Here is a 23,192-nt window from a genome sequence, read left to right as displayed (position 1 = left end):
TTGTTAATTAATTGCAAATTGCGTTTACTTAATTATATGTACGCAGTTTTTCGGCAATTTCTTCGTTACTCAACCAAATCGAGTGATTTTTGTGTCAATTCCGCATGTAAAAGGCATTCTAAAATTTTTACAAAAATCGAATTTTTCGGCCGAACCCAGAATTCCCAAATTCGAAGCCTAACTATGACTTTTCGGAGGTTTTAGTTTTTCGAACGCAAAAGTTTATAAATTTAAGATGTTAAATTGAATATTTTCGATTCTTATTGATAAATCTTGAGTTTTTTATTGACCTACAGTATATGTTTAACAATTTTGAATGCCTAGACTTGTTAATTATACAACCTAATTTGTAATTATGATTAATTTGTTGAAATTCGAATAATTTAGAATTTTTTTTTTGGCAGGCAAATTAGGATATATTGATTAGCACAAAAACAGTTATTACACCCTTAACCTTTGGCAACAGCCACAAGGTCAAAGAACAGAAAGGCTAAGAACACTTAGCCTAAGAAACACACAGGAAGAGCAACAAGCTCTCCTTTACAAACTGTTGAACCAATTGAGATCACTAGGCCTAGTCTTCTTACTAAGCAGGTTGTAAACCCTTCCTTTGACTTCTGCCTTGATGTTAGCAACTGTGGAGTGGATAGTAGGCACTTTAGCAGCCCAAACAGCTACATTTCTGGCTTTCCATACATTATACACTAAACTGGCAATGGCAGTAAACAGGATTGCCTTTTTGCATTTTCCTCTATTGTATCTTTGAACCCCTTTGAGGAGGCTGATTACAGTGAATCTGTTTAGATTGATCCCAAGCCAATCCAGAACCAGCTGCTTGCATTGCTTGCTGAACTCACAGTTAAAGAAAAGGTGGTCAATCTTTTCTGTATGAGTGAAACAGATAGGACACAGGTCATCAGGAACAATCCCCACCTTGTGAAGTCTCTCTTTAGTTTTCAATCTGTCAAGCATTGTGAGCCATAGGATAAATCTGTGTTTTGGAATAGTCAACCTATTCCAGACATATTTCTGCCAAGTTACTCTATCACCAGCAGTTGCAATTTGATTGTAAGTGTCTTTAATGGAGTATTTACTAGTGGAATACCACTGAGATGACTGCAGCTGGTGAGTAACACAATTCTTCACTTTGCACACAACCTTTACCACCCAACTGGCAGCAGAAGGAGCAGTAAAACCATCCCAATTTTTCTCCTTGATGTAAACTGCATGAATCCATTTCACCCATAAATTATCCTGTTTTTGAGCAATGGCCCAAACTTGCTTCCCCATAGCAGCCTGATTCCACAGCAAAAGGTTTCTAAACCCTAGACCACCATGAGGTTTGGGGAGACAAAGGTGATCCCAAGCAACAGGCCCAGGTCTTGCATCATCATAGGTTCCATACCAGAGGTAGGCTCTACAAATAGAGTTAATATTTTTTAGAACATTTTTGGTAAGTAAGAACATCTGACACCAGTAAACACAGATACTCATCAACACTGAATTAACCAACTGAACTCTACCAGCAAAGGACAAGTTTCTAGAACTCTAGTGCCTAACTCTTGCTGTCATCTTATCCACTAATTGCTCACAATCACAGGTTTTCAATTTCCAAGGGCTAACAGGTACACCCAAGTATTTGAAAGGTAAACTCCCCTGAACAAACCCAGTTAAAGTTGTGATGGCTTCAATCTGATGATCATTCATGCCACAGCAATAAAGGGAAGATTTAGAAGCATTGACCTTCAGGCCAGTGGTATTAGAGAAGACCTTAAATCCCTCCATCATCATATTAATGACCCTTTGTTCCCCTTTACAGAACATCGGCAGATCATCTGCAAAGCATAAATGATTCAACCTCAAGTACCTGCATCTAGAATAGAATTTAAAACCTGGGCACTCTTCCACAGCTTTCATAGTTCTGGAGAAATACTCCATGCAAAGGGTAAAGAGAAAGGGAGAGAGAGGATCCCCTTGTCTCAAACCCCTTCTTGGGTGGATAAGTCTATATGGAACACCATTAATCATAACTGAGTACTGAGTAGTGGATAAACAATTCATGATCAAACCAATGAAGAATGGAGGGAACCCCAAATCCTGCATCACCTCCTTAATAAACTCCCACTCCACTGTATCATATGCTTTCTGCAAATCAAGTTTCAGAAGACAATTGGGTTGGGGCTGGCCTTTTCTATACATTTTGACAATGTCTTGACAGATAAGAACATTATGGAGAATGGACCTCCCAGCAACAAAAGCCCCCTGATTTTGAGAGATGATGTCTGGGAGCACACAACTTAGCTTTTCACACAGCAACTTAGAGATACATTTATAAAGAACAGAACAGCATGCTATGGGTCTAAAATCACCAACTGTGGCAGGAACACTTACTTTGGGAACCAAAGTAATGGAAGCAACATTGATCTCTTTTAGCATTTTTCCTGTTCTAAAAAAATCAGAAACAGCAGCAAACATATCCCCCTTAACTATCTCCCAGGTGGTTTTGAAAAAATGGCTATTGAATCCATCTAACCCAGGTGCCTTGTTGTTAGGGATGTCATCAAGTACCCTTTTCAGATCAGTCATACTGAAATCACAAACTAACTTGGATATGTGGTCATCAGTTAGCCTAGGTCCATGATTCATTATCACAGGATCCACACTAGTCCTATTATCAGAATGAGAACAAAATAAATTACCATAGAACTCCAAGAAAGCTTCCTGAATCTGATCTGGAGAAGTGAACCACTCCCCATTGAGGTTTTGAATAGAGTAAATGGCATTGTGTTTTCTTCTTTGCTTTATACTCTGAAAGAACAGTTTTGAATTCTCATCCCCCTTTTCTAGCCATTTCAGTTTTGCAGTTTGGTATAAGAAAGAGTTGAGATTATCTTTGGCTTCCCTGTAAGCTTCAGCAATAAATTTTTCTTCAGCAGCAAGAGTGGCATTATAGGGATCTTGGTGAAGCTTATCCTGAATTTCAGCAAGCAGTTTTTGCTTAATGATTTTTATAGTTTCCACATCACTATAGCCTTTGTTGTTTAGGGTTCTAAGCTCACTCTTTATCCACTTGAGCTTCTGAGTGACCCTAAACATATGGCAACCATAGACATATTTTTGCCATTGTCTGGTAACCAGGGGTAGAAAATCTGAAGAACTGGTCCACATGTTGTAGAACCTAAAAGGTTTCTTCTGACAATGGTGATTGGTGGTATGAAGAATCATAGGACTATAATCATAAGTTCCTTCAGGTAAATACATAGCTTCTGCAGTTTCAAATCTGTCACTCCATAGAGAGTTGGAAAGAACCCTATCAATTCTGGTAAACACTCTATCACACCCTTCCTGTTTGTTGTTCCATGTAAAATGCCTGCCAACAGTTTTCACCTCTGTGAGCTTACATCTAGCCATGCATTGTCTCATAGGCAACACATCATGCATCCTAACTGGGGAACCAATCATGTCCTCCATATTCATTATTGCACTAAAGTTCCCCATTATCAGCCAAGCTGAATTAATACAACTGGCTAAGTCAGTCTAAGTTGTCCAAAGATCCTCTCTCTCTGCTGGAGAGTTCATGCCATACACAAAGGTACAATAAAAGCCAACCCCTGACAACCTGGGGGTGACAAAGCAATGAATTACTTGGGAGCTCATATGAACAATGTGCAAAGTAAAAGCAGCAGGGTTCCAAGCAATCACAATCCTCCCATTTTTATGGCAAGCTAGATTAGTGGTGAAGCACCAAGATGAACACACATTGAGGTAGAGTGTACCCATCTTTCCAGCTTTCACCCTAGTCTCCAGGAGACCAAATAAGCCAATGTGGTGAGATTGAATCATCTGTCTCACCTCTACTTGTTTTGCATGCTTATTTAGTCCCCTCACATTCCAGCAAAGGATTCTATCCATTAGGCATAGGGGATGTCACCCCCCTGCCTAATACTGCCTCTCCATGCCCCACCTTGCTGACATTACCATTCATCCTAGTACAGTTATCCTTTGTACCCTCAACACCATCATCAGATACAGTTAAAGCTTGGAATGAATTGTTAGTAACCACAGGTCTCAATTGTTGCCCCATCTCCCTACTGAATTTAGTGGCTTGAGTGAAGCCAGTTGAGGTGGATGTTGTTCCAACAGATGCAGCTACCACAGGTTTCACAGTGTTGGGTTGTTGGATTTTTGCCACCCACATTTTCTTGGTTTGCCCTGCAGCCAGTCTGGTGCATTTAGCCATATCATGTCCCATTCCCTTGCATCCCTTACAGATGATAGGAATCCATTCATAGTTGACTTTCTTGTCAACTTTGGCACCTTTTTCATTCATGAAGTGGATCACAGTAGGGAACTGTTGATCAATTTGCACCTCAATCAGTATTTTTGCAAACATCAGTTTATCTCTATTCAATGTGGCCATGTCAACTTTGATCATTTTCCCCACCTGTCCAACAATTTTACTCAAACATTTTTCACCCCAATACTTCACCTCTAATCCTGGTAACTGAACCCAAATAGGTATAGTCTTAACAGGATCCTTGCTAAAGTTCTCATCAGCAGACCAAGGCTTCACAATCAGTGGTTTAGAGTCAAAGAATTGGTGTCCACTACTCAGCACTTTGGAGCAATTCTCCATAGTAGTGAATCGAACCAAGTATATCCGCCTCCCCACCTGAGACACCTTTTCAACACCATATTTCCCCCAAATCCTTCTAACAAACCCTTCCATTACATTTTGGGGAGGGTTTGCCCCCAAAACATAGCATACAACAGCTGACTCCCAATAAGCAACCTCTTCCTTAATGTCTTCAAAATCGATTGTTACTAGAGGGGTCAAAACAGGGTCTAAAACAGGGGATTGGGCAACAACGCTAGAATTATCAGATTGGAGCACGCAATCATTACCAGAATTCAATCCAGACATATGCATAGGCAAAGCAGGAAGCATATCAACATTATTCGCGCCAGATTTTGAAAGAGATTGAAAATGGGTTCGAACATCCTTACCACTTTTGAGGGCGGTCAACCAGGCATTAAATTCACCTCGCACCTGGGATTGGTGTTGTAGATGCTCCAAACTAGCTTTTGGAGTAAGAATTTCATTAGAATCGAAATCTCGATCATTTGGGTTTCCATCAGAGAGCGACGAAAAATCATCTTCAACCGCCAAAACAGAGGAATTCTCAATGTGAAGTTGTGGCTTGTTCTTGTTTGGGACCTTTGTAGACGATTGTGGCATTCTTTTTTTACTCTTGCTGCCTCCATTGGAGGAATTTCGAGCTTTTGAGCGAGTATTAGCCATGGCGACAAAGAAGGAGCGAGAGGTCTCCCCTTCGAACCCACGCAAAAGCTGTTATTTTGAATCTGAGCCCAAGCATTATTGAATAATTTAGAATTGATTTGATTTTCATAATTAATTAATGATTTAATTAGGTTTCCATGATTAAATACCACCATAAAAATTGTTAATTTATGTTAAATTTTAAATTTTTATGACATAGATTTGAATCCATGTTAAAAGGAAATTAATTGATTAATAAATTTTTGATTTTTCGCCCTAAAATTATGAAATTAATATGTTTTATTAATTTGTCATTAATTTTGAATTGAAAATTTTAAATTTTTATGAAAAACGCCCATAAATGTTGCACGCACAAAGCAATGGAAGCTACGTGTTACCCTTAAGGGGTGTTGTATAGTGCGGGCACGCGACGACGAGCAAGGGAGCTCGTCGCCCGTGCGGTACGAATGCAGCGAGCAAACAAGGCATGGCGCGCGCACAAGGCAAGGGAGCCTGGGCGTGTGTGATGTGTGCTATGAGCGAAGGGCGATGGGCGTGGCACATGACGAGGCGCGCGCGCGAGGGTGAGAGCTGGGTCGCCCAACGATCGATGCTCTACGCACCAACGAGCGCTGCCTCGCCACGAGGGGTTGCTTGCGCTTAGCGAGCGAGTACTCCTTCGGTAGCTGCTGCGATGCATGCAGGCGAGCAGGCTGCGCGCAAGCGTGGCTTGGCTTGCTGCGTTTGCGCGTGGCTGCTGCTGCGTTGTGCCATGGGTCGTGCGATCGGTCGTGCACTCGATGGGGCTTGGGCGCAAGCCCAAGTGCTCGTCGTGTTATGATTGAGTCGCTTTGAATTTTAATTTGAAATTTTCAGTTCGAAAAATAATTTTAATTAATTTTAATTAATTTTGAAATTAATAATTTAAATTGTTTTCTTGGGATTTAATTTGGAATATTATAATTATTATAAATTTCAATTTATACTAATTTTTTTACTAAAATTAAACCTTGAATTAATTTAAATTCATTTTTTCAACTGAAAAATAAATTAAATAAATGGATTCGATTATAATTTTATATGAGCTTTAAATTTTAATTAAAGTTGTATGTTTCCGGTTAGACTAGAAATACATTTTTATGTTTAAAATTAGTAAAGCATATAAAGTTATTGGTTTAAGTGGGAGAAATTTTAGTCATAAACTCTTGATTAGGTCTACAAATCCTTTAAGGTTAAACAACTTGATTAGATTAATACGGACTGAATAATTGGTAGATTATTGGTGCCCTTGATTAATTGCTGCAAATATTTATGTGATGCATAACGTGTTTTACTAACCAGCTATGTGGGCCATTCATGATAATGAATAGGTGAATGTTATATATTGTATATGTACTTTTTTGCAGCTTATGAAGTGACTAGTATGGCCCAAATAGGATAGAAAATATGGTCTGCGTACCATTAATTTGAATGTAATTGGTCTAATGCACCAAAATTTGTTTTTCAATTCAAATATGGTCTGCGTACCATCAAATAGTTGTAATTAGTTTAATTATAGCTTACCCTATTTGAAGAAAATGGCGCCTCCCACGGTGAAATTCAAGACGAAGTTTCCAATCCATTTTCAAGATGGACTTTGAAGTTGAAGCTTCAAGATGAAGTCGGGCCATACTAGATCACATTTATCTTATGCATGCTTTAAGTTATTTATTGCTTTTAAATATGTATTAAATATGCATGAGATTGTGGCTTAATTATGTTGCATGATTAAGGATTTTAGTTCACCTAAAATCTAACCAACATAGTAAGAGCCTTAAGTTCCAAACTTAAAAATTGAGTTAAAAGGTGCCATGCCAAAATAACACTTACTTGTATAACCTTTACATCAATCTAGTAATAGTTTTACGCTCAGCGAGGTGTTACTTATTGATCCTAAAAGGGTAAGGTACACAAATAATTGTGAGTACATGTTAGTTTTGGTGAAACTCAACGATATAAGTAAGGAGTCCTTTTATGTCGTGGCAAAATTGATAGGTTTACCTAATAAGCTCTTAGACGTACTTATTAACCAAGAGTAGTTTCTAGACTATTAGCAAAAGGCTTTTTCTTACCTAAAATATTTTAGAATTGAGTCAAAATACATAATGTGCTTAATTCTTCAATGATTTAAGGATCTTGGAATCATTTTATTCACACCTGCCGGAACAATAAATACGAATAAAATGCCCATAACTTGTTCAAATTGCATGATTGCTTTAATTTCAAGTTATTACTCATGATAAATGTTTAGACTTTGCATGCTTCAATGTATGTTTTAATTATTGTTTATAATTAAATATCTTGCACTGCAGTAAATCCTTTTAGAAAGGTAACAGTAAATTTCCTCGATTGGTAATGAATCCAAGAACGATTCACGGAAATGAGAGAAAATGAGAAATTTAAATGTACGTTTCTTATAGCGACTTTTATGGTTGTTTTCGAACATCAAAGTCGAAAGGCAAACCAATTGATGCTTGTGAATTCAAAAAACAATGTAGTTTTGAGATCATAAAGCATTGAGTTTAAACGCTCAGCTTTACCAATGGTTAACAACCTAACATCTTTTATCCATTTAATTCTCGAATGAGTCTAGTTCCTAGACATTCGAATAGATCGATGCTTAGAGAACTTTAGAAGCTTCTGGTAAGATCATCTAGTTGAAACAAAATATTCAACATAAGTTAAAAAGGTAAAGAACCTTGTTGGTGACATTGGACGTGTCTAACAAAGTATAAAAGTCAACACTAAAGAATTCAATTCTTAAGACTATAAGAAAGGGTACAAGAAATAGGAAAACAAGGAACAAATGAAAGGAATTTACGATTCCATTTCTACCTATAAGTTTATGTTTAAAGAGAAGTGAGCTAGCAATCAAACTTCCTTGGTATCATATACCGCTTGAGGTTCTTACTTCGGTAATAACTCAAACAATGGAAGCTAGGCTACACTAATGACCTACAAGTGGGAAATGAAGCATGGCATTGCTACATTAGTTGTAGAGTCATCTAGTTTGTTTTTTAAGTCCTTTCAAGGCTGGAACTTAATGGCTATTTTGTTCCATAATCAGCATACCTAAATTTCTGCTTCAAACACAGAAAGACTCACATTCAAGAAAAACAAAAACAATGTTTGTTTGTTTATTTGAATGAAATGGTCATTTATGGGTTGAGTCAATATGCTTGATTAAAACAAACAACTCTTTAACAATAAGAACTTTACTAGGTTCAAATCAACCCCTTGATTTGAGTTCCACTAACCTTTAGCATTGTTGCTTAGACCATGTCAACAAGTTAACGTTCTAAAGCTCTATTTTGATGGACTTTTGAAAGTTGATTGATTTCTAGATCATTCAAGCCAAGCTAGTCTTACTTGTTGAAAGTAACAAAAGATATGAACTATTGTTAGAACGCCTAGACAATAGAGTTCAAAGCTAAAGAAAGATTTTATGACTTTATTATTTCACATGAACTTGAGTGAACATAGGTTTATTTACTCAAAGTGATATAAGTTTGAATCCGTTTGGCTAGTTCAAAGATTCAGAAGTATAAAATCCACTTGGCAAGAAATCATAAAGATCTAGGTTAGATCATGTTGATGATTACTTAAGTCAAGAATGATCATCAATGATTGTGTGTAGTAAATTCACGATCTATCTCCATAAGATATGGCATATCTAAGTTGGAATGATCGAAGTCAATTAGTAATTGATTCGATCAATGATGAATCATAAAGAATTTTCCTATAATTTCTAAACAAAATGCTCAACTACCACCAAACTAAACCAAATTCTTCAAAGCTATTGAAAAGTAATTTCAGAATATCTTTTCATAATATATCTAAAGAGTGCTAAACTCAGTGGGAGCTTAGCGTTTGTTATTCAAACAAACTAAGGCCCAAGTATAGATATATGTTTCATTGTGATTTATTCAAATGAGACACAAGGGTATTGTTTCTACCACGAATTTTTGAGAACATAATGTTTGTTTGCTCGAAATAATGTCCTTTTGGAGATTCATTTCCAAAATGACAAGTGGGAGAAAATAGACCTCGAAAGTCTTCAAGGCGAACAACAAACATAAACGGACATTCCGGAGGCTTTTCGAAGTTCTTCAGAAAATCCGAACACGTATTCTTTAAGGACTTTAGAAGTGGCTTTAAACAATAGACATCTCTTATAAGAATTTACAAGTGCTTCAAGGAGAACGGAATATTCAAAGGACTTTCAAGTAGCTATTGATATTCTATTGTTTGATGTTCTATACCCATGTAGGCATAGAGTTCAAGTCACTGAAACTATGAGATTCTTCTATTAGATAGTGAAGAAACATGGAGTTCATGTCACTGAAGCTATGCGATTCTTCTATTAGATAGTGAAGAAACTAACTTACAACTTGCAGTCAAACTATTATCATATAGATTAATATGTTTGTGACTTGTAAGAAAGCTATGACGAAACCTAGATTCCCTAAAATGGTTAGAGGCCATATATAGACTCAAATGTTTTAAATGGTTAAAGGCCATAAAACATAACCAATGTTTTGATGACAAAATTGAAAATTTGTTGATTTGCAAGAATAGGATAACACCTATTGGTTGCAAATTGGTTTTAAGGATAAAAACCATTAAAACATGGAATTATGTTCACACACAAAGATAGATTAGTTGCTAAAAGGTTACAAGCAAATTCATGGCGTGGATTGTGTTAAAACCTCATGCATAATCGTAATGCTCAAGTCTATAAATCAAGCAATGATTGCATATTGGTACATATGGCAATTGGATGACAAAACATCTTCCTCGATCAAATGTTGGAAGAAACTAAGTACATGGTATGTCATAGGATTTGTGGATCCAAATAAATGCTTGAAAAGAAATCCAGCTTATGAAATCTAAGTACAGATTTAAGCAAGAAATTGGGAATTGGAATTGTGTTTTAGTGAAGCTAATAAGTATTTTAGTTCCATAAAATGCACATAATTCTTATAGATATATAAGAAGTTTAGTGGGAGTACGTAAAACTTAATTGGTCCTATGTGTATCACACACATATCTCTCTATTGTGAAATAACATTCAAATGCTAATAACTTAGGTTTGAAATTATTCATCAATGACGGACCAAGGCGAAACTTAGTGCATACTGGGTATTAAGATCCATTCACAAAGATCTTATAATATTGTTCTGGATTAAGTAATGGCATTTACTAAATCAAACACGAAAGACTCCATTGGAGATATTCGACCCATATGAATAAATCTAAGTAAAAGATGTCTGAACTATGTATAAGCGTTTACTAAGTTAAACATCAAAGGATCTAAGTAAGATTCTTAACCTATATTATATGTTAAAGAATTTAGCTGGATTTAGTATCTACTGAAACTAGACGAGCTAAAGTTACATGAATAGAATGCAATTGGGAATTATTCTGCAAAAGAATTTATCATGTATGATATAATATGAGGATCTCCAAAAACGTATCATATGACTTTAGGCATGACAAACATATACCAATCTCTATTGATCTAAGTGAAGATCAACTAGATTGAGATCAAGAAAAACTTATGGTACTTGAAAAGGTACATAGGAACAGTTCTTGACTCAAGGAAATAAAGATATGCTAAATATTGATGCTACACGCATAAACACTGGAAAATGATCAAGAAAGATCCCTTTGGAGTTAACCATTGGCAAGGACGACCTATAGAGCATCGTGTTTTGAAATGGCAACATGGATTGGAGACCATGAGTTGTTGCGTGGGAAATTAAATATTAATTTCTATGTTCTACGATAAAGCTGGAAAGTCTTCCACATATCTGTGAACTGCTTGGATAAGTAAATCCAACCAAAGCATCACTAGCAACCTATACAGTTGAAGTAAAAGTACTTATTGCCTAAAAAGCGATAAAACAGGGTTGTTTACGTTAAAGAGTTCTTCACTGAACTTGGGTGGATCACATGTCTGCTGACTTGATGGTTCTTCATTACAAAATGCGTAGAACCACTATCGAAGTAAGAAAGACTAGATCACATAATAAACAAACTCAAAAGATCTTATCATCCTATGTCGAAGAACATTCGATGAAAAGGATATTAAGATTGGCAAAGCATAATAACTAAACCTATGCAACAAGTGAGAAGCAACACTCACATTGTAGCACTGGAAAACAAGCATAGCTTTGAATTCCATGAACTGTTTTAAAGATGGGTTTGAGGACCATGGTTGTAAAACATTGGGGTTGAACATTTATCATATATGAAATTTATTTTCATATTCCATTTAATCTTGGTTTAGTATTAAATGATGAGTCCCTTCAAATTGACGATATATTCAAGATAGACTGTCAAGACCAGTCTTGTGACTAAGAAATGTCTATCAAGTGAACTTGAAATGTCAAAAGTTGAAAATGGTCCCTGGTCGGATTTTTCTATAAAGATGGACGCATAGAAAACGTTAGACGACTAGAATGCAAGATGACTAGTAGTTCTGTTTCTTGAACTATGAGGACATGGCAATGCCGTAATCATTTGCATAGATACTTACTTTGGGAATACTAGTATCGGACAGACCTATGAAACTTTACGGTAAGAGATGAAAATTTGTCATAATTAAATTTCATTAAAATTATTAGACACTAATCCTCAATACCTGAGTGATTTGAGATTACTTGTTTGAGAACTGCTTACTTTGACGTTGACCAACCGTCGCACCGTAAAAGGAGGCTATAAAGGCAACGCTCAGGTAATCACCAATCAAACGAAGTCTAATATCAAGATCGCAAGATTGGGATTGTCCTCCCATAAATCGGGATGAGATGCTGAAAGTTGTACAAGGCCACTCGTAGAGCTAGAAACTGTAAAATGCATGGCCGTGCTCAGATGAATCATAGGTTATTATTATCTGTTTATTTGATCAGTTAACCTCTGAAACTGAGAAACACCTCTGGACATAATAAGGATGACAACTCTTACCTTATGTTCAAGAGCAAGCATCAAGCGACAAAGGAATTAGGAAATGCACACTTGTCCCTAAGGACAAGTGGGAGACTGAAGGAAATAATTCCCTTGGTCCAAATATGCATTTAATGTTAAGTCTAATAAATGCGGTTCAGTATTAATTAACAAGTTAATAATTCAGTGAGATCAAGTGAGCTGAATGCCTAACTAGAGGTCGCTTCAGTTCAAGTGGAATTAATGATATTAATCCACAGCTTACTCTTGACTGAACCCGTAGGGTCACACAAATAGTACGTAAACGGATCAAGTATTTAATGGCATTAAATACTCCATCTATGGATATTCGGAATCGACGGATCTTGGTTTCAGTGGGAGCTGAGATCGTCAAAAGCAAGAAATGAATACTCCGGAAACGATGATATTGCCGAAAACGGAAATATGGATCGTATCGGAAATATAAATATTATCCAAGTCGTAGATGTTGCCGGAAACGGAAACATGGTACGTATCGCAAAATATTATCGGAAATGGAAATATTGCCGGAATCAGAAATATTCCCGGAAACAGAAATATTGTCAGAATCGGAAATATTATCGAAATCAGAAAATAATTTCGGAAACGGAAATATTAAATATTTGTTCGAAACGGAAATTAATTCCGGAATCGGAAATATTTAATATTATTCGTATCGGAAATGAATTCCGGAATCGGGAATTTAATCGGAAAGCGTATCGTACGAATTAGCATCGGACGAGGCTTGCTAGACGAAGGCCCAGCACGAAGCCAGGCCATCGCCCAGCAAGCCAACGCATCCAATAACACGCCAAGCCTCGACCAGGCCCAGCGCAAGGCCAGGCCCAGCCAAGCCTTGGCGCGCGCGAGCTCAGCGATGGGCTGCGAGCAAGTGGGCCTCAGCGCTGTGCGCTATGCGTGGGCCGCAAGGCTTGCACATGGGCGTGCGGTGCTTGTACGCTGCTCGTGTGCGTGTTACACAAATCCTAAAGCTATCGGGATTCGTTATATGATTAAATCCTAATAGATAAAGTTTATTTAATAGAGTCCTAGCAGGATTCTAATTAAACTAAATTAGTATTCTAATAGGATTATAAGTCCTTTTTCCATAACTCTATAAATAGGTGCCTAGGGTCACAAATTTATATACAACATTGAAGTATTAAAAGGTAAGATTTTGAAGCAAAAATCAGCCAAACACTTGCAACCATTTTAGCCGAAAATTCCTAGGAACCTTAAGGGCGATTCTAGTTGGTCAAGCTTAAGGCGGATCCGGACGTGCTGTGGACTATCTACGGAGGGACGACACTTGGAGTCCTAAAGACTTGTTCTTGTTCGGTTCGGGCGCAGCTAGGGAGGGCACGCTACAAAGTGTATGCATCTAAATTATGCTATATGATTATGTGTAAATAATATGTTTCCTGGCATTAAGGTTTTCCGCATGATTTATGTTTTGTCATATGTATCATAACCTAACAACTAGTCACTTTATAACCTGAAAAACAGTACATATACAATATATACCATTCACCCATTCATTATCATGAATGGCCCACATAGCTGGTTAGTAAAACACGTTATGCATCACATAAATATTTGCAGCAATTAATCAAGGGCACCAATAATCTACCAATTATTCAATCCTTATTAATTCTAATCAAGTTGTTTAACCTTAAAGGATTTGTAGACCTAATCAAGAGTTAATGACTAAAGGCTCCCACTTAAACCAATAACTTTATATGCTTTACTAATTTTAAACATAAAAATGTATTTCTAGTCTAACCGGAAACATACAAATTTAATTAAAATTTAAAGCTCATATAAAATTATAATCGAATCCAATTAATTTATTTTCAGTTGAATTAAACGAAATTAAATTAACTCAAGGTTTAATTTTAGTAAAATAATTAGTATAAATTAAAATTTTATAATAATTATAATAATTAAAATTAAAATCCGAGAAAACAATTTAAATTATTAATTTTAAAGTTAATTAAAATTATTTCCGAACTGAAAATTTCAAATTAAAATTAAAACGAACCAATCGGGTCAAGACAACGCCATGGGCTTGCGCCCATGCCTCGTCAAGTCCAACAAGCAACAAACCCCTTGTCACTCTATTGATCGTGCCGCATAGCCCAAGCAACAACGCACCAATGCGTCAGGCCCAGCGAGCCACGCTTGCGCGCAGCCTACTCGCCCATCGCCTTGGCGCGCTGCTGGGCAACACTTTCTGGACAGGCCAGCCAACGTTGCCCGCGTGCACGTTGTGCTGCGGTTGTCGCTGCCTTGGCTACTGCCTTGGCGTGCTGCTGGGCGAGGCAACGCACGTTGTGGGGCAGCATCCATCGCTGCCCACACGTGCTTGCCTTGCTCGCTGCACTTGCTTGCCCATCGCCCCATCGCCCCACACGCGTAGCACACAGCCCCTAGGCAGCCATTGCCTTGTGCATGCCACGCTCGTTGCTCGCTGCATTCGTACCGCATGGGCGACGAGCTCCCTTGCTCGTCGTCGCGTGCCCGCACTATACAACACCCCTTAAGGGTAACACGTAGCTTCAATTGCTTTGTGCGTGTAACATTTATGAGCGAATTTTATAAAATTAAAACTTTTAATTTAAAATTAATGACAAAATAATAAATCATATTATTTTCATAATTTTAGGGCGAAAAATCGAAAATTTATTAATCAATTAATTTCCGATTAACATGGATTCAAATCTAGGTCATTAAAATTTAAAATTTATCATAAATTAACAATTTTTATGGGGGTTTTTAATCATGGGTACCTAATTAAATCATTAATTAATTATGAAAATCAAATCAATTCTAAATTATTCGAATTTCAACAAATTAATCATAATTACAAATTAGGTTGTATAATTAACAAGTCTAGGCATTCAAATTTGTTAAACATATACAGTAGGTCAATAAAAAATTCAAGATTTATCAACAAGAATCGCAAATATTCAATTTAACATCTTAAATCTACAAACTTTTGCGTCCGAAAAACTAAAACCTCCGAAAAATCATAGTTAGGCTTCGAATTTGGGAATTCTGGGTTCGGCCGAAAAATATTCTTTTTGTCAAAATTTTAGAAAGCCTTTTACATGCGGAATTGAAACAAAAATCACTCGATTTCGTTGAGTAACGAAGAAACTGCCGAAAAACTGCGTACATATTAATTAAATAAACGCAATTTTCAAGTAATTAACAATTACGAAAATTAATCACCCCTTTTTAATTCTTTACAAATTTGTAAAATTTAACCATGTTAAGCAATTTATAGATTATGCAAATAATAATAGGCTCGTGATACCACTGTTAGGTTATGATACATATGAAAAACATAAATCATGCGAAAAAACCTAGATGCCAGGATACATATTAATTGCACATAATCATATAGCATAATTTAGATGCATACACTTTGTAGCGTGCCCTCCCTAGCTGCACCCGAACCGAACAAGAACAAGTCTTTAGGACTCCAAGTGTCGTCCCTCCGTAGATAGTCCACAGCACGTCCGGATCCGCCTTAAGATTGACCAACTAGAATCGCCCTTAAGGTTCTATAAATTTTCGGCTAATAGGGCAAGTAATATGGCTGATTTTTCTGCTTAAAAATCCTAGTTTTGAATACTTGAAACTTGTATATAAATTTGTGACCCTAGGCACATATTTATTGGATTATGGAAAAGGACTTAGAATCCTATTAGAATACCAATTTAGTTTAATTAGAATCCTGTTAGGACTCTATTAAATAAATTCTATCTACTAGGATTAGGATTTAATCATAGAACGATTTCTAATAGCTTTAGGATTCGTATTGCACACAACCGCACACGAGCACGAGCACGAGCACAGCCCGCACGCGCAAGCCTCGCGGCCCACGCGAGCTGCTCTTGCTCGCAGCCCATGTCCGTCGCAGCCCACTTGTTCCGCGCGCGCCATGCCTTGCTGGGCCTGGCCTTGCGCTGGGCCTGGCGAGGCTTTGTGTGTGTGTTGAAGCGTGTGGCTTGTTGGGCGAGGGCCTGGCTTCCTGCTGGGACTTCGTCTAGCAAGTCTCGTCCGATGCTAATTCGTACGATACGCTTCCGATTAAATTCCCGATTCCGGAATTCATTTCCGATACGAACAATATTTAATATTTCCGATTCCGGAATTAATTTCCGTTTCGAACAAATATTTAATATTTCCGTTTTCGGAATTATTTTCCGATTCCGATAATATTTCCGTGATAGGTTATGATTCATATGACAAAATATAAATCATGCGGAAAAACCATAAAGCCAGGAAAGCATATTATTTACACATAATCATTTAGCATAGTTTAGATGCATACACTTTGTTGCGTGCCCTCCCTAGCTGCGCTCGAACCGAACAAGAACAAGTCTTTAGGACTCCAAGTGTCGTCCCTCCGTAGATAGTCCACAGCACATCCGGATCCGCCTTAAGCTTGACCAACTAGAATCGCCCTTAAGGTTGCTTAGGAATTTCAGCTAATATGGTGCAAGTGTATGGCTGATTTTTCTTCAAAATTTTACCTTTAGAATACTTCAATTGTATCTATAAATTATGACCCTAGGCACCTATTTATAGAGGTATGGAAAAGGAACTGGAATCCTATTAGGATACGAATAAATTAAACTAGAATCCTAATAAAACTCTTATTTAATTAATTTATCCTTTTAGGATTAGGAATTTAATCAAATATCGAAACCTGATAGCTGTAGGATTCTTATAGCACAAAAACACCCACACGCACGCACAACAGCCCACGAGGGGCGCCATGCGCGCGAGTGCAGCCCGCGAGCTCGCAGCCCATGCCACGAGGCCCACACGCTGCCGCAGCCTTGGCGCGCGGTGGGCCTGCCTTGCGGTGGGCCTGGCGCAGCCTTGGCTGGTGCGTTGTGGCGCGCTGGCTTGCTGGGCGATGGCCCGGCTTCGTGCTGGGCCTTCGTCTGGCAGGCCTCGTCCGATGCTAATTCGTACGATACGCTTCCGATTAATTTCCCGATTCCGAAATTCATTTCCGATACGAACAATATTTAATATTTCCGATTCCGGAATTAATTTCCGTTTCGAACAAATATTTAATATTTCCGTTTCCGGAATTATTTTCCGATTCCGATAATATTTCCGATTCAGACAATATTTCCGTTTCCGGCAATATTTCCGATTTCGGCAATATTTCCATTTCCATCAATATTTTCCGATACGTACCATGTTTCCGTTTCCGGCAACATCTACGACTTGGATAATATTTATATTTCCATACGATCCATATTTCCGTTTCCGGCAATATCATCGTTTCCGGAGTATTCATTTCTTGCTTGTGACGATCTCAGCTCCCACTGAAACCAAGATCCGTCGATTCCGAATATCCATGGATGGAGTATTTGATGCCATTAAATATTTGATCCGTTTACGTACTATTTGTGTGACCCTACGGGTTCAGTCAAGAGTAAGCTGTGGATTAATGTCATTAATTCCACTTGAACTGAAGCGGCCTCTATCTAGGCATTCAGCTCACTTGATCTCACTGAATTATTAACTTGTTAATTAATACTGAACCGCATTTATTAGACTTAATATTATATGCATACTTGGACCAAGGGCATTATTTCCTTCACATAATTCGTGACTTGTGAGCGTCAACTTGCATCGTGCACATGAGTTTATGATCAAGTTTGTATTTCAGTTGAACGAAACAGATCCTTACGTAGCGGATCGGAGTATAAAATATATTTTTATTTACGTCTAAGAACTTATTAGGTAAACCTATCGATTTTGCCACGACATAAAAGGACTCCTTACATATATCGTTGAGTTTCACCAAAACTAACATGTACTCACAATTATTTGTGTACCTTACCCCTTTAGTATCGATAAGTAACACCTCGCTATGGCGGAAAACTATTACTAAGATCGATGTAAAGGATATCCAAGTAAGGGTTGTTTTGGCATGGCACCTTTTAACTCAATTTTTAAGTTTGGAACTTAAGGCTCTTACTATGTTGGTTAGATTTTAAGTGAACTAAAATCCTTAATCATGCAACATAATCAAGCCACGATCTCATGCATAATTAAGACATATTTAAAGCAATAAATAACTTAAAGCATGCATAAGATAAATGTGATCTAGTATGGCCCGACTTCATCTTGAAGCTTCAACTTCAAAGTCCGTCTCGAAAATGGAAACTTCGTCTTGAATTTCACCGTGGGAGGCGCCATTTTCTCCAAATAGGATAAGCTATAATTAAAACTAATTACAACTATTTGATGGTACGCAGACCTTATTTAAATTGAAAAACAAATTTGGTGCATTAGACCAATCAAAAGGTCATGCGCGCACAAGGTGTACAATAAATTTATTGTACACCAAGATAACTTTAACCATATTTTTTATAACTTTAACTTAGTTTTGATTAACTTTTATATTAGTAACAACAAATTGATAGATAAATATTTTAAAAGGTTAAATTATTAATTTTATACATTATTAGTGATTTTGAAGAAATAAGTTTTACTAAAATGAAAAAATTTATCATTAAAAAATAGATAACTTTTACATATATAAATGTAACTTTTAAGCATTTTGAGTCAACTTTTACTAATTTTTTCATTTGAATAAAAAAATTTTCTTCGAAATTACTAATAATGTATAAATTAATCATTTAACCCTTTAAAATGTTTATCTATCAACTTTTTAATTTTATAATATAAAAGTTACAGAAAAATAGGTTAAAGTTACAAAAAAACTGCATAAAAGTTATGTTGGTGTATAATAAATTTATTGAACACCTTGTGCGCGCAAGACCTTTTGTAGACCAATTACATTCAAATTAATGGTACGCAGACCATATTTTCTATCCTATTTGGGCCATACTAGTCACTTTATAACCTGCAAAACAGTACATATACAATATATACCATTCATCCATTCATTATCATGAATGGCCCACATAATTGGTTAGTTAAAACACATTGTATGCATCATATAAACATTTGCAGCAATTAATCAAGGGCACCAATAATCTACCAATTATTCAGTCCTTATTAATTCTAATCAAGTTGTTTAACCTTAAAGGATTTGTAGACCTAATCAAGAGTTTATGACTAAAAAGGGCTCCCACTTAAACCAATAAATTCATATGCTTTACTAATTTTAAACATAAAAATGTATTTCTAGTCTAACCGGAAACATACAAATTTAATTAAAATTTAAAGCTCATATAAATTTATAATTGAATCCACTTATTTAATTTATTTTCAGTCGAATTTAAATTAATTCAAGGTTTTTAATTTTAGTAAAATAATTAGAATAAATAAAATTTATAATAATTATAATATTCAAAATTAAAATCCAAGAAAACAATTTAAATTATTAATTTTAAAATTAATTAAAATTACATGAACTGAAAATCTCAAATTAAAATTTAAAACTCGACAATCGTAACATGACGAGCACTTGGGCTTGCGCCCAAGCCCCGTCGATTGCTCGGCCTGTCGCTGGCCCATGGCACATCGTAGCAGCTACAATGGTGCTCGCTCGCTCGCGCAAGCAAGCGCTCGAGGCCACGCATGTTGGTGCGCTGAGCTGCGATCGCTGGGCGACCCGCTCTCGCCCTCGCGCGCGCGCGCGCCTCTGCTCGTGCCATGCCATCGCTGTTCGCCCATTGCCCACATGCACGCAGCACTCGACACAAGGCAGGGCTGCTGCCTTGTGCTCGCGCGCCACTCGTCTTGCTCGCTGCATTCGTACCGCATGGGCGACGAGCTCCCTTGCTCGTCGTCGCATGCCCGCACTATACAACACCCCTTAAAGGTAACACGTAGCGTCCATTGCTTTGTGCGTGCAAGTTTTATGAGCGAATTGCATAAAAATTTAAAATTTTTTAATTCAAAATTAATGACAAATTAATAAAACATATTAATTTCATAATTTTAGGGCGAAAAATCAAAAATTTATTAATCAATTAATTTCCGATTAATCATGGATTCAAATCTAGGTCATAAAAATTTAAAATTTAACACAAATTAACAATTTTTATGGTGGTTTTTAATCATAGGTATCTAATTAAATTATTAATTAATTATGAAAATCAAATCAATTCTAAATTATTCGAATTTCAACAAATTAATCATAATTACAAATTAGATTGCATAATTAACAAGGCTAGGCATTCAAACTTGTTAAACATATACAGTAGGTCAATCAAAAATTCAAGATTTATCAACAAGAATCGCAAATATTTAATTTAACATCTTAAATTTACAAACTTTTGCGTTCGAAAAACTAAAACCTCCGAAAAGTCATAGTTAGGCTTCGAATTTGGGAATTCTGGGTTTCGGCGAAAAATATTAGTTTTGTCAAAATTTTAGAATGCCTTTTACATGCGGAATTGACACAAAAATCACTCGATTTGGATGATTAACGGAGAAACTGCCGAAAAACTGCGTACATATAATTAAATAAACGCAATTTGCAATTAATTAACAATTACGAAAATTAATCACCCCTTTTAATTCCTTGCAAATTTGTAATATTTAACAATGTTTGTGCAATTTAGATTATGAAAATAATAAGAGGCTCGTGATACCACTGATAGGTTATGATTCATATGACAAAACATAAATCATGCGGAAAAACCATAAAGCCAGGAAAGCATATTATTTACACATAATCATTTAGCATAGTTTAGATGCATACACTTTGTTGCGTGCCCTCCCTAGCTGCGCCCGAACCGAACAAGAACAAGTCTTTAGGACTCCAAGTGTCGTCCCTCCGTAGATAGTCCACAGCACGTCCGGATCCGCCTTAAGCTTGACCAACTAGAATCGCCCTTAAGGTTGCTTAGGAATTTCGGCTAATATGGTGCAAGTGTATGGCTGATTTTTCTTCAAAATCTTACCTTTAGAATACTTCAATTGTATCTATAAATTATGACCCTAGGCACCTATTTATAGAGGTATGGAAAAGGAACTGGAATCCTATTAGGATACGAATTAATTAAACTAGAATCCTAATAGAACTCTTATTTAATTAATTTATCCTTTTAGGATTAGGAATTTAATCATATATCGAAACCTGATAGCTTTAGGATTCGTATAGCACACACACACACACACACACACACACGCACAACAGAACACGAGGGGCGCCATGCGTGCGCGCGCAGCCCATGCCACGAGGCCCACACGCTGCCGCAGCCTTGGCGCGCGCTGGGCCTGCCTTGCGGTGGGCCTGGCGCAGCCTTGGCTGGTGCGTTGTGGCGCGCTGGCTTGCTGGGCGATGGCCCGGCTTCGTGCTGGGCCTTCGTCTGGCAGGCCTCGTCCGATGCTAATTCGTACGATACGCTTCCGATTAATTTCCCGATTCCGGAATTCATTTCCGATACGAACAATATTTAATATTTCCGATTCCGGAATTAATTTCCGTTTCGAACAAATATTTAATATTTCCGTTTTCGGAATTATTTTCCGATTCCGATAATATTTCCGATTCAGACAATATTTCCGTTTTCGGCAATATTTCCGATTCCGGCAATATTTCCATTTCCATCAATATTTTCCAATACGTACCATGTTTCCGTTTCCGGCAACATCTACGACTTGGATAATATTTATATTTCCGATACGATCCATATTTCCGTTTCCGGCAATATCATCGTTTCCGGAGTATTCATTTCTTGCTTGTGACGATCTCAGCTCCCACTGAAACCAAGATCCGTCGATTCCGAATATCCATGGATGGAGTATTTAATGCCATTAAATACTTGATCCGTTTACGTACTATTTGTGTGACCCTACGGGTTCAGTCAAGAGTAAGCTTTGGATTAATGTCATTAATTCCACTTGAACTGAAGCGGCCTCTAGCTAGGCATTCAGCTCACTTGATCTCACTGAATTATTAACTTGTTAATTAATACTGAACCGCATTTATTAGACTTAATATTATATGCATACTTGGACCAAGGGCATTATTTCTTTCATTCCGATTCTGACAATATTTCCGTTTCCGGCAATATTTCCGATTCCGGCAATATTTCCATTTCAGATAATATTTTCCGATACGTACCATGTTTCCGTTTCCGGCAACATCTACGACTTGGATAATATTTATATTTCCGATACGATCCATATTTCCGTTTCCGGCAATATCATCGTTTTCGGAGTATTCATTTCTTGCCTTTGACGATCTCAGCTCCCACTGAAACCAAGATCCGTCGATTCCGAATATCCATAGATGGAGTATTTAATTACATTAAATACTTGATCCGTTTACGTACTATTTGTGTGACCCTACGGGTTCAGTCAAGAGTAAGTTGTGGATTAATATCATTAATTCCACTTGAACTGAAGCGGCATCTAGCTAGGCATTCAGCTCACTTGATCTCACTGAATTATTAACTTGTTAATTAATACTGAACCGCATTTATTAGACTTAATATTAAATGCATACTTGGACCAAGGGCATTATTTCCTTCACATAATTCGTGACTTGTGAGCGTCAACTTGCATCGTGCACATGAGTTTATGATCAAGTTTGTATTCCAGTTGAACCAAACAGATCCTTACGTAGCGGATCGGAGTATAAAATATTTTTTTATTTATGTTTTATTTGTTTAAATTTTTACTCCCTCCGTCCCGGAATACTCGTACCATTTTGACTTTTTGTACTATTCACATAATTCACTTTGACCCTTATTTTATTTCTAGTATCTTAAAACAAATGTTAGTATATAATGTATTGTTGACTTCATCTTACTAATTCGTATATATTTTCAAAATATTAGTATTTTAAAAGTTTTTATAATATATAGTTAAAGATATTGGTAGCCAAAGTTGTGCATTAGCAAACGTGTTCAGTCAAAACGGTGCGAGTATCCTGGGACGGAGGGAG

The sequence above is a fragment of the Spinacia oleracea genome, chromosome 5 (assembly GCF_020520425.1).
Source record: "Spinacia oleracea cultivar Varoflay chromosome 5, BTI_SOV_V1, whole genome shotgun sequence".
Classification (NCBI taxonomy): domain Eukaryota; kingdom Viridiplantae; phylum Streptophyta; class Magnoliopsida; order Caryophyllales; family Amaranthaceae; genus Spinacia; species Spinacia oleracea.
The sequence above is the reverse complement of the archived record's forward strand: the minus strand, read 5'-3'. Positions refer to the sequence as shown.